This window comes from Pholcus phalangioides, unplaced genomic scaffold (assembly GCF_987345545.1).
Source record: "Pholcus phalangioides strain wild (caught in Gottingen) unplaced genomic scaffold, Ppha-v1.0 ptg000040l_1, whole genome shotgun sequence".
NCBI classification, from domain to species: Eukaryota; Metazoa; Arthropoda; class Arachnida; order Araneae; family Pholcidae; genus Pholcus; species Pholcus phalangioides.
Window position 1 is genome coordinate 3,549,836 of NW_028301626.1, and position 12,246 is coordinate 3,562,081.

The following is a 12,246-nucleotide window of genomic DNA, read 5'->3' on the forward strand; positions in this document are numbered from 1 at the left end:
GACGAGGGGCGGGGGTCAAAAATTTGCTGACGTAATGCTTGAACGGCCCCTAAGGCCAGAAACAAAAAAAAAACGCTCAATTTTGAAACTTTAATCATCAATTAGCATATAGTAGGCCTACTATAGTATACCTACTGTATCATGTACGTGCGGAATCCTCAGGGGCACAATAAATGCTTATTCCTCTTTTCCACTAATACGTAGTTAGAAGTCTGCTGGAATCGCATTTCCTAGAATTTTATTTAAGGTCGATATATACATAAGAGTTAGGTAATATGACGGGCGGGGGGGAAGAGTCGAGAGAGCGGGAAATCCGAAAATGTCGTTTAAACTGCATACACCTGGATGATTTGAAAGCAGCCGTACAGAAAATCCACTGTAAAAAGGAATATAGAAGTGGGGGGTAGAGGACGTAAAGTATATACTTCGTTTTACACGTGTGTATATATATATATATATGCGTTTTTAAGGCCTCATGTTGAGTATGATCAGCTGTAGGCAAAAGCAAATAATATTTCACCCATCACTACTCTCATACGCAATCGTTAGAAAAACTGCATTTGTTTTATATTTTAGTTCAGTGTAATTTCTTTTTTTACTTTCATCCTACGATCATTTACCTATATTATAGGTAATTTTAGAACTACACTAATTATATCATTTACACATTATAGAAATATCAAGTAACACGTTTTTAATTCCCTTCCCCGTAGTGAAGGGAAATGCGTCTCCGAAATAATTTCCCGAAAACAACTGGAAAAAATTGGGAATTATAAAATATATTTTCCACTTCATTTCCTGCGGAATAATTTCAAATATATTTCGAGTGAATTCATTTTTTCAACCCCCCCCCCACCCCCACCACCAACCAACTTCTCTCTCGAAGAAGAAGAAGAAGAACTTTTTTAAAATCAATATATGTAACAATAGTTTTAAACAAAACGCGCGTTGTAAATTGTGTAGTATAAAAATAAACGAAAATAATTAAGAAACACAAAACAATGCGTTTTAAATTATGTATTGTAGAATTAAGACACAGATCACTGATTTTAAATTGTGAAGTATACAGTTAGAAAACAATGAATGTATTTTAAATGATGTCGTAAATAATTAACAAACACACAGAGGACCCATTTTTAAATTATGAAGTAAATAATTAGGAAACAAAGAATGCGTTTCAAATTAAGTAGTACGAAATTAAGAAACAAAACACTCATTTAAAATTATGTAGTATATAATTAGGAAACAAAAATTCATTTTAAATTACGTAATATAAAATTAAGAAACAAAGAACGTGTTTCAAATTAAGTAGTATGATACTAGGTGGAAAAGGAAGCGTTTTTAATTTCGTATTGTAAAATTAAGGAAGAGAATACTCATTTTAAATTGTATAGTATTTAATTAAGCGACAAAGACTCGTTTTAAATTCTGCAGTAAATAGTTAAAAACAAAGGGCGCATTTCAAATGATACGCTGTGAAATAAGACAACATTAGCACGTGTTTTAAATGATGCGGTATAAAATAAGGAAACAAAAAAAACGCGTTTCAAATTACATAGTACAGAATTAAAAACAAAACTCATTTTAAATCATGTAGTATATAATTGGGAAAACAATGACACGTTTTAAATTATGTGGTTAAAATAGGAAATAAATGACGCATTTATACAAATACAACGCCACAACAGGCAAAATGCCCAACGAGGTGGCTGAGAAAAAGATCCCCATAAAAATATGGATGTTATATATTTCAAAAATATAGCAACCCAATTAAAAATGCAATTAACAATTAATTTAAATCGTACACGGCAAAATAAAAGAAAATATAGCATGTATATTATAAAATTAGGAATAAAAGAGAGAGGTTTCAAATTATGTAGTATAAAATTAGGAAACAAACAGTGCGTTTTAAATTATTTGGCATTAAATTAGGAAACAATAAACGCATTGTAAACTATTTGGTATTAAATTAAGGTAGAAAAGGACGCGTTTCAAATTCTGTATTGTAGAATTAAGAAACAAAACACTCGCATTTTCAGTTATACAGTATATAACTGGGAGCAAAGAGACGCGTTTTAAATTACATAGTAAACAATTAAGATACAAGGAATGCATTTTAAATTATGCGCTGTAAAATGAGAAAGCATAACATATGTTTTAAATTGTGTAGTATAAAATTAGGAAACAAAGAGTGCGTTTCAAATTATTGATATAAAGTTGAGAAATAGAAAGAACGCGTATCAAATTATGTTCAGTAGTATGGAATTAGGTAGAAAAAGAGCATGTTTTAAATAATGTATTATAAAATTAGGAAACAAAATTCTCATTTTCAATTATGTAGTAAATAATTAGGAAACAAAGGACGTATTTCAAATGATACGCTGTAAAATTGGAAAGCATTGGCACGTGTTCTAAATTAGGAAACTAAAAACGCGTTTCAAATTATATGGTATAAAAATTAAGAAGCAAAACAATCATTTTAAATTATGTAGAGTATAACTGCGAATAAAAAGACGTGTTTCAAATTATGTAGCAAATAATTAGCGAGTTATGTAGCAAAGGATGCATTTTAAATGATGCGCTGTAAAAAAAACCTAACACGTGCTTTGAATTACGTAGTATAAAATTAGGAAACAAAAACACGCGTTTTAAATTAGGTAGTGTGAAATATTATATAGGTAGGGTAAAATCAGAAAACAAAGAACGCGTTTCAAATTATTTGGTGTAAAATAGGAGAAAAACATGGGATTTAAATTGTAATCTGTATTCAGGGCCAATTTTACACCAGTAACTAGAGGGGGCAACTACCCCCGTCGACAAAATTTAGGGGGTGGCAGTTTTAGGTGGGAACAAAGAACACCATTACAAAATTATCGAATTTTAAAGTTGTGATGGCGAAATAATGTTTGCCCCGGGTGGCTGAATCTTGTTTGCACCGGATGGCAAAAATCCTCGTTACGTCCCTGTCTGTATTACAAGATTACTATTATTGAAGAAACAAAACAATCGTTTTTTAAAAAAATTATGTGGTATATATAAGAGTTAGGAAACAAAACGTGCATTTGTTGAAGTTGGAGTATAAAATAAGGAAACAAAACACCACGCATTCTAAATTATGTGGTACAAAATTAGGAAACAAAACGTGCGTTTCAAACTTCGTTGCGTAAAATAGGGAAACGATACACGCTTTTTAAATTTTGTGGTACGAAATAATGAAAAAGAAAATGGGTTTTAAATTTTGAGGTTCACAACATATAAAGAAGTAAAACACTCGTTTTTAACTTATGTGGAATATGTGGTATAATATAAGGAAATTTTACAAACGAGTATTAAAATACGTGACATAAAATTAGATGAGACATAGTGAATGTCCCGGATGGAACAAACAAAATTTTCGGTCTCTTCAAGTTAGTTACAATGAATTTTGACCGCATTTAAATTTTACGTGAGGTATTTTACTAATGCTGGAATGCATATTTACAGTCAAACCCAGTTTACTGCGGACTTTTTGTTATAGGGAGCTTAGCTATATATCTAGTACGAGATCGAACTTTGGGACGGGAGCAAACACGCACGCTTTTCTATTCGTGTCAGTAGGTTCGTTATAAACAAAATTCCCATTGTACTTTATTTGCAGTATAGTTTCACGGTCATCATAGTGTCATCACAGCCTTTGCCCTTGAAAAATGCTACTGATAAAGTTTATCCTATTTTCCTTTATCCGAGATATAGGCTTTTTCTTGTTTCCGTGAGTGTTGGATAATCGAGAGTTTACTGGGCATGATTTTTAACAAAACTTTCATTCATTTAATTTGAAACATCTTTAAAATTACAAATTCTGAACATATATCCAATTACTAATGCGTTGCAGAGGCAGTATTATCCGAAACACAATGTGAAGAATTTCACGAAGATAACTCTCTGGCACGTTTTCTTAGAAATTTTATGTGAAATGCAAATCAAAAAAGTCATTCACTAGCTTCAAAAGCATTACTCCTGGTATATGCTGATTTAACTTCGTTGTTTCTTCTTCTCAGTTGCGGAATCAGCAAGGAGAATTCTTTTAAAAACATGAGTAAAATTTTTTTTGACAATTTTCGCAAAAATGATTATTCGTAGGTAGTTAGTCATCTTCTATTTGGACAAGGGGGAAAAAGAAGTCAGCCGTAATTTTTCATTTATATTCATTAATTAAATTTTGTATTCCTATTTACAACCAGTGATGTACCTTTGGATATAGGGATATACAGGAAAGCTGAAAACGGATAAACCGTTTTATCCGCTTTTAACGCTGATTTCCCAACTTTCCTCCGTTGATCGAATTCGAATATCTCAGCGCATATTGCACTTGAAAACGTTGAATTTTATTTTGTTGGCATTAGGAGAGACAGGGCTACAACTCTCTAATTGGGTTCTTGACCATAGGGTGTCCGTATAAAAAGTTAACATTTTCATTTTAATAACTATACAACCCCTTGCACAAGAATGACATATCTGAGTACTACACATTATTTAGATACTTATTCTAATTGGAAGCATGCCTCTAGCATCAACGTTTTGCCAGTAAAATGCCGTAAACCCTGTTACCTATGCACCCTGTGTATACCCAGCGACACAATAGCATCCGGGACTTATTAGCTTACCTGGGGAATTAACTCTTCGGGGCCCCGAGAGGGGTATTGTCCTGGTTGACCTATTGTAGTTACAAATATGTGTCTGTTTACTTTGCATTTTTTAATAAATATGTCACACTTTTATTGGAAAACGATTAAAAATTTCAACGGGATAATCGAAATATTTTAATCGATTAACCAACCGATTAATCGAATTTCAATAGAATATTTTCAATAAAAAACTTATTAGGTACCGTAGCACGGGACTACTTTGCACTATTTTTGAGAGTTTATTAGGACAAACTAATGCTAGGCATAACAAGTACGTAAAATGATTTTTGAAAATGATGCCGATAGATTTTAAAAGGATGTGAGAACAAGTCTGTTGCCATAAAAAGCTATCACAATGTTTTTTTAATTTTTATGTATTTTTTGAAATCGGAACAAAGTGATCCATGGGAGCGGGTTGCTTTACAACACCTTATATAATATTTCTAAGCAAGACAATATTTTAGGGCACTGTGGGCTCACTTAAAATGTATTGTGCTGCCACGTAATATGTATTACGGAAAACTGACAAGAAATTAATTTTTTTTTGTCTCGAATGGGGAAAAAAATGATCAGAATTCACAAAAGTGCAAATAATCTCATTCAACTGAAAAGTAACTAATATGAATGAAAGTTATTATTTTATCAGTAAACAAAAGACACAAATTCGGTTATTAATATCAAGTTCGCGAAGTGAATTAAACTTAAAACAAATTTAAAAAATATATATTATGATATCGCTTTACACGACTTTTTACACGACTGGGCAAAGTAACCCCAGTTTTGCTCAGAACGTATTCATCGAATTATCATCAATCCCATAGTGATGAATAATCAGTTATTTGCGACTTTATTTAATTAAACAATTAGTTCCAACATACAAATAAGCGGTATTCACTTTCTAATTGAGTCATTTTTTGACAGCACAATGTACCTCTTTTCCCTTTAAAAAAATTCCACGTGAAATCGAGCAGCACAGTTTAGCAAACGATATCCGAATTGGCGGCTGCATCAGAAACTCAAATACATGAGTTCACCGATGAGGTGTCCTCTCTGTCAAAACGGTTCGAAAATTTTCATTAGAATAAAGCCGCTAGACCACATTGAATCTTTTTTCTGGATTAGTGCAAAGCAACCCCGAAGATGCAAAGTAGGGTTACGATAACTTCGTTCTATTAATTGATGCTATAAAAATATATATTCATTCATTTTGTTCACCTATTCTCTAGAAGTAAACAAATATTAGAATGGATTAAGAAATTAAGCCAGCAGTGGCATTTTTTTTCTCTGTGATTTTACCGTTCTTCGTTAGAAAATGAGTCATTTCAGGTTAGTCACCGATTTCGAAACTACTTTCGATCTCTTGATACTGTTACTTTTCTCCCTAGAAACTGTTCTCAAATGATATTGAGGGGGGGGGGGAGGGGCTGATGTATCCCGAATGCGAAAACCGCTGTTCACAGTGAAGAAAATAAATTTTGGTCTTGTCTTTACTGAAACTTCTATAAAATCCAATTTGCGAAACTGAAATCATCACCAGTTTTCGTTGATTCGACTTGTGCAGTCAATTCACGCTAAGTTGACTTCCGACAGTCGGAGTCGAATTTCTTCTCCCTCAGCATCAGAACCTTTTGCGTATATTTTAGTATTAAATTTTCCCTTAACTCGAAGTTTTCTTCCTATCACTCGAAGTTTTCGGGAATAAGAGAAATTTGAAAAATGGCATTTAGCAACAGAATTTAGCAGATTCATTCGCCTGCTAACAAAAAAGCAAATGAAAATCTCACGAAAGGACAAAAAAAAAAAAAGAGAGCAAGTAAAAAATCACTGCATTTTTTTGGTAGAAAATGATCTTGTACGCTCTTTTTAATTATGATTCGTTTCATTTATACGAGTATCAAGTATGCGTCCGTTTCCACACTACAATATGTACGTCTAGTTTATTTCCTTATATTCTCATTTAATAATTAACTGTATTTCGATTAACTCAGCTAGAATTTTTAACATCGATTAACTGAACCGATTAATCGGACCAGCCCCGATATTCATGTTGTATGTTCTTGATGCTGACGAAAAAAAAAAAACACTTGAAGGTCAGTGATGGTCAAGTAAACGAGTGTTCATTAATCCATTGCTAGAAAAAAAATCAGGAAATCATAGTTATATATGTATGCTTTACCGAGGTATTTCCGAGAGTTTCACTAACATTTTAAATTCAACAAAACAATTAAACTAAACTATTAAATTTAACATTTTTTATAAATACTGTAAATGCAATATATTTGTGTGAGAATTCTTTGCAATTAGAGTGCTATTTTTTTGCTCCGGGTATTTTTCAGAATAACCATTGTGTTACGTGTTATAATGTTTGAGTATCAGCTGCATGGCCTCCACATCCTGCAAAAGGAGCCCTGGTATGGGATATTTGGCAGGCCCTCAGCCCAGACTTTTCACAGGGCCCTTCAACAGGGAATTTATAACATGAAAAAACGAAAAAATTGATGAGAAGTGTACCGGACCCCACGGTCCGGGAGAGGAAAGTCAGCCCTGCCCTTGTGGGAGCTATGATCAGCTGCCAGTTAGATTTTCACAAATGTTCTTGTCCCCTGGCACAAATGCTGTTAAAAAAACGCTGAGAAATCCACACATTTGAGTAATGATGTCAGAAATTAAATTTATTGACGTGTTAAACTAAATTGAAATATTCATTTGTGTTGATGGTAAAGCATTCATTAGCATAAACAATCAGTTATGATTTAAAATGTCTCAAATTAACTGATAGTGAATACGATAAAACTACTATGTTAAAAACACCCATTTTTAGTAAATACGATTAGAAATCTATTGCTAATAAGAACCACAAAAACACATATTTCATTGATATAATGTTTGAAAAATCCAATTTTACTCGATACTGAATTCATCAAATGTGAGATGGACCTGCTCAATAAGTTTTTCCCGCTAAAATATTGGTGTCTTGAAGCTGATACGTATCAGGTTTGGTGAAAAAAGTGAGATTCATATTGAGAGCATGGAGGCACATGGACAACATATTTTATACTATGAATTTTACAGTCATTTTAAAAACATTGTAAGCCGAAATATTGTGTGTGAAAGTACTTACCTAGATTATAGTTTGGAATCGGATAGTTATAGCTGTTTAACTATCATTATCCAAACAAGCAAATAGTAGCAAGAATGCTGGAACTCAGAGAATGGGAATATAATTCCAAATTATAAAAATTATCAAGAAAATAAGAATAAAAATATTGAGTTTTTATAATAATTATTGACATAATTTTCATCTTAATGTCTTATACTTGGGAGAACAAAGAAATTTTTCGACTATTTCCAAACACAAAAATTATGATTTGAAGGAAAATAAAGCAAATGTATATAATGTTCTACACTGAATTGCAAAACACGCAGAGGTATGATATATATCATGGAAAGAATTAAACGTTTAAAATGGAAAAGGGCTGAACATATTGCACGAAGACATGACAACAGAGGGTCCACAAGTATTCTGGATTGGTACCCCCAGACTGAGACGTAACTAGGATTTTTGCTGCCCTGGGCAAACGTGATTCAGCCGCAAGGGGGCAAACATTATTTTGCCACCCCCCAACTTTAAAATTCGATAATTTTGAATGGTGTTCTTTGTTCCCACCTAAAACTGCCGCTCCCTAAATTTTACCGCCCGGAGCAGTTGCCCCCTCTAGGTCAAAACAATATGAAGCGATTCGATCCTAAAGGTGGCTGGAGTCAACTGGATGACGAAAGCATCAGACAGAGTAAAATAAAAAAATTTTTATAGGAGAGACCTTCGTAGAGCAGTGGATAGAAAATGGTTGATAATGATGATGACACTAAATTGTCACATTCAATTTGATAGATGATTTTTATATACCGCTCTGGGTTAACAGTATGAATATTAATAATCAATTATGATCTGACTATAATGATTATATATCAAAAATGATACCATAAACAATGATTTATAAAAATTTCAAACTGGAATCATCTGGCATAAGTAGATGAAAATTACGCTTGAGATGTAAGAGAAAAAGATATTTCAATTACATTAAAACAGTTATATCATGTTTGTTATTTTTAAACCTGAGTATCAACGTCAAACATCATAAATACTTAGTATTGCGTTGATACGGAGCCATATTTCATAAAATCCAAAATTTTCCGACGACATTCGAGAAGTTTATGAAGTTATGAAGGAAATTACAAAAAAATAAGGCTGAATTAACTAATCTCCCACGTTGCAAAAGCTTTGAAAAATAGGTTCAAATTTTCAAATACAGTAAATATCATTATTTTTAATGCCTAGTCAATGTAGGTTATTATTAATTAATTGATATATATTTTCCTAGGGAAAAAAAATGAGTAAAAATATATTGGAGTTTAATGGAAAACCCCAATGGTTGGCTTAAAATAGTGTTACTGCTTCAATTATTATCAATATGGCACTCATGAGAATTATTATGAAAGTACAGAGCTTCAATAAAAACTGTATTTTTCTAACATTTTCTTAAAGACAGTTCGATGTTATATTTCATTCAAAGAAATCGAATAACACAGTAATTATTTTCCCTATGAATTTTAAAATTGGTTTTCAGGAAAGTTGCATCCATAGGGAATCGATAATATTATCAAGGATTAATAAATACAACTTCAAAAATCACTCTGGATTATTCAGGATTATGAAAATTCGTGATTAGAATTAAGTTTTATAAAATTTGACAAACGATTACGATGACTGAGAAAATGTTTTAGTCATCGCCGGTAACAATAATATTAACAAAGAACGAATGCTCATATTCATTGGTAATCAAGTTCAAAGTGGAGAAACCTTTAACAGAATGCAAAACATGTGGAAAATATTTTTCATGCTTAAAACGAGGAGAACTCGTTAAATTATTCGAAATGAAGTATTAAATTTTATAGCAAAATCTTCCAAATATGAAAATATTTCAATGCATATGGGTATTAATTACAAACAAAATTGGAAATTTTCAAAATGAAAATTTTAGAAACAATGTTATTATGCATAATTAAAGAAAATTTGACATTTCAAACTTGGTTGATTTGTGCCAAATTTGTCAAGTTGTTATTATGGAATATAAATTTTAAATACAACGCTGAAAATAGCATAATTTTAGTATTATTCGGTAAAGTGAATTGATTGAATGCTTTCGATTTATGTAGAAACTGATTGCAAATAACAATGGAAATCTTGGAAATGAAATATTTTTCTGAAATAATATTATCAAATATCATTAGAGAAAGTCCATTAGACTCAATTGGATTGTACCGAAACGGTGAGGCGCTTATAATAAAATTAATTTTTTTACATATAAATGTTTACTTAATATAACGTTGATAATAACATCAAAAACGGTACCAGTTTTAATCAATAGGTAAACTGTGTGGAAAATGTGATAAATCTAAAAACATATACGTCATGCTTGGAATCATTAAATAATGAAATATTTTTAAAAAGGGGACACTTTATATATGTCCCTAATAATAATATCACTTTATAGTAATCAATAATAACTATCTATAAAATTTCTGTAAGTTGAATAAATTTTTTTTTAGAAAATTTCGCATTTATTTTCAGGATATGATTTTTTTTAAGGATTATTAAATGCAATTGGATTTTTTTCACTCTGGATTGTGAAAATTCGTGATTAGAACTAAGCTTTATCAGAACTGTCAAATTGCTATGATGATTGAGAAGATATTTAACACATTGCTGATTATTCATTTTTAATGGTAATCAAGTTTAAATTGTTAAATACTTTAAGAGAATCCAATTTTAATTGAAAAATATCTCTCATACTGCAAACGATAAATGGAATTACTTCGGGAGAAAAAATTACAATTAAATAAATTCTGTAGCAAAATCTTCCGAACGTAAAATAATTTCGATAAATATGAGAACTAATTATAAGAAAAAGTAGAAACCTTAATAATGAGAAATTTTTTTAAATCAATATTATCATAAATTATCATAGAAAGTTTGATATTTCAAGACTTAATATTGAACTGTACCAAAACTGTCAATTTTCTATTATGGGTTTATAGAATTCTAACATAAAGCCGGCAACAATATCATTTCAGTTTTGAAGTGAGTGTCTACCAATTTCAAATGGAGAATTTAGTCAAAATAATCGAAATTTTTGTATTTGTTCAAGGTGCAGTTGCTTTAAGATCAAAAATGACTAATTTTTGCCTCTGCGATAACAAGAAGGAAAGTTATTGCAAATTAAAGTAAAACGCTCTATTTTAAAATCTATTCGTTGAATGCGTTTTCTGAACATTTGTAAATTTTTGCTTTTTTTCCTACTTTACGAAAAACTTGATTTCACGAACATTTTTCAAAATATTCCTATAAAAATATCCCGCTGTATTTTAAACAGCTCTGCCTGTGAAAAAAATCAAAAACTAAGCAATATGTTTGAAAACTGCAAACTGATTTGCTCGATTTTAAATGTGGAATATCAAGTATTTTTCATGAAAAATATGTATTTTCTCACGTCATACAATCGTATCTCAAAAATATTTTGTAGTATTCTGAAATATTTACTCCGCTGCACAGAAAAATGTCACAGCACTGAGCAATAAGCTTCGTTAAGAACACGTTAACAAAAGCAGTAGTTTTTAGTATAGGTTTATAACGTCTAGCAAGAAGTATGAAAATATGCTAATTTTACATACAAAATTGGAAACATAATTATTTTTGCAAAAATAATCATGAAATAAAGTTCATTTTCCCACTAATTTTCTACCACATCCAAACCAAAACCACATGCTTTTATCTAAAATGAACGTTTTTTTAAAAAAAATTTCATGAAGACACAGTCGTCTCAATCGGTATGAGAAAAATTCAATAAATCTAAAAACCAGTGCTGAGAATCGATTAAAATTTTTAACTGGTTAATCATAAAATTTTTATCGAATATTTTCAAATGATATTCATTCATAGCAAACGCAGTGTTGGTAAATATATATAACATTAATTGATGCTATAAAAATATATTCTATTCATTTCACGAATCTATCCACTGTATGAATGTAAACAAATACAGAAATGGATTGAGAAATAAAGGCCAACTACTTGAAGCTATTTTAGTATCGTCCACTTTTACCAGAAACACGAATGTGTAAATTTCTAGAACATAGGAGAAAAGACTTTTGAATGTTACTCTATGAAAGTTGTTCTCCTAAAATGTTTTGTAGAATGTGTTCCAAAATAGGGGATAAACATATGCGTTTCAGGCAAAACTTAGGAAAATAAGTGATTCAACCAGCTGATGAACCGGAAAAGAAAAACTTGCGCATCCATGTCTCTGCCATAAGTGAGGACGATATGCTGCACATGCTTGTCATATCATGGAATTTCTTAACTCGGATTTTGTTTTTTTCAATCGGTACTATCAGAAATCATCTAGTTTTCATTGAATCGACTTGTGTTTCCTCATGTCGGAAAATTTGATCAAAACATTGATTCACAAATTTTTAAATACGGTCTCTTATATGAAATGCTATGTATAGGAACATAATTTAG

The 12,246-nt window shown here is 31.1% G+C and overlaps 1 protein-coding gene across 3 annotated transcripts in view; it reads right to left on the reverse strand.

Moving 5' to 3' along the window:
* Positions 1–12,246, reverse strand: part of LOC149065277 (uncharacterized) — a 156,370-nt gene that overhangs the window by 18,643 nt on the left and 125,481 nt on the right. The window lies entirely within an intron of this gene.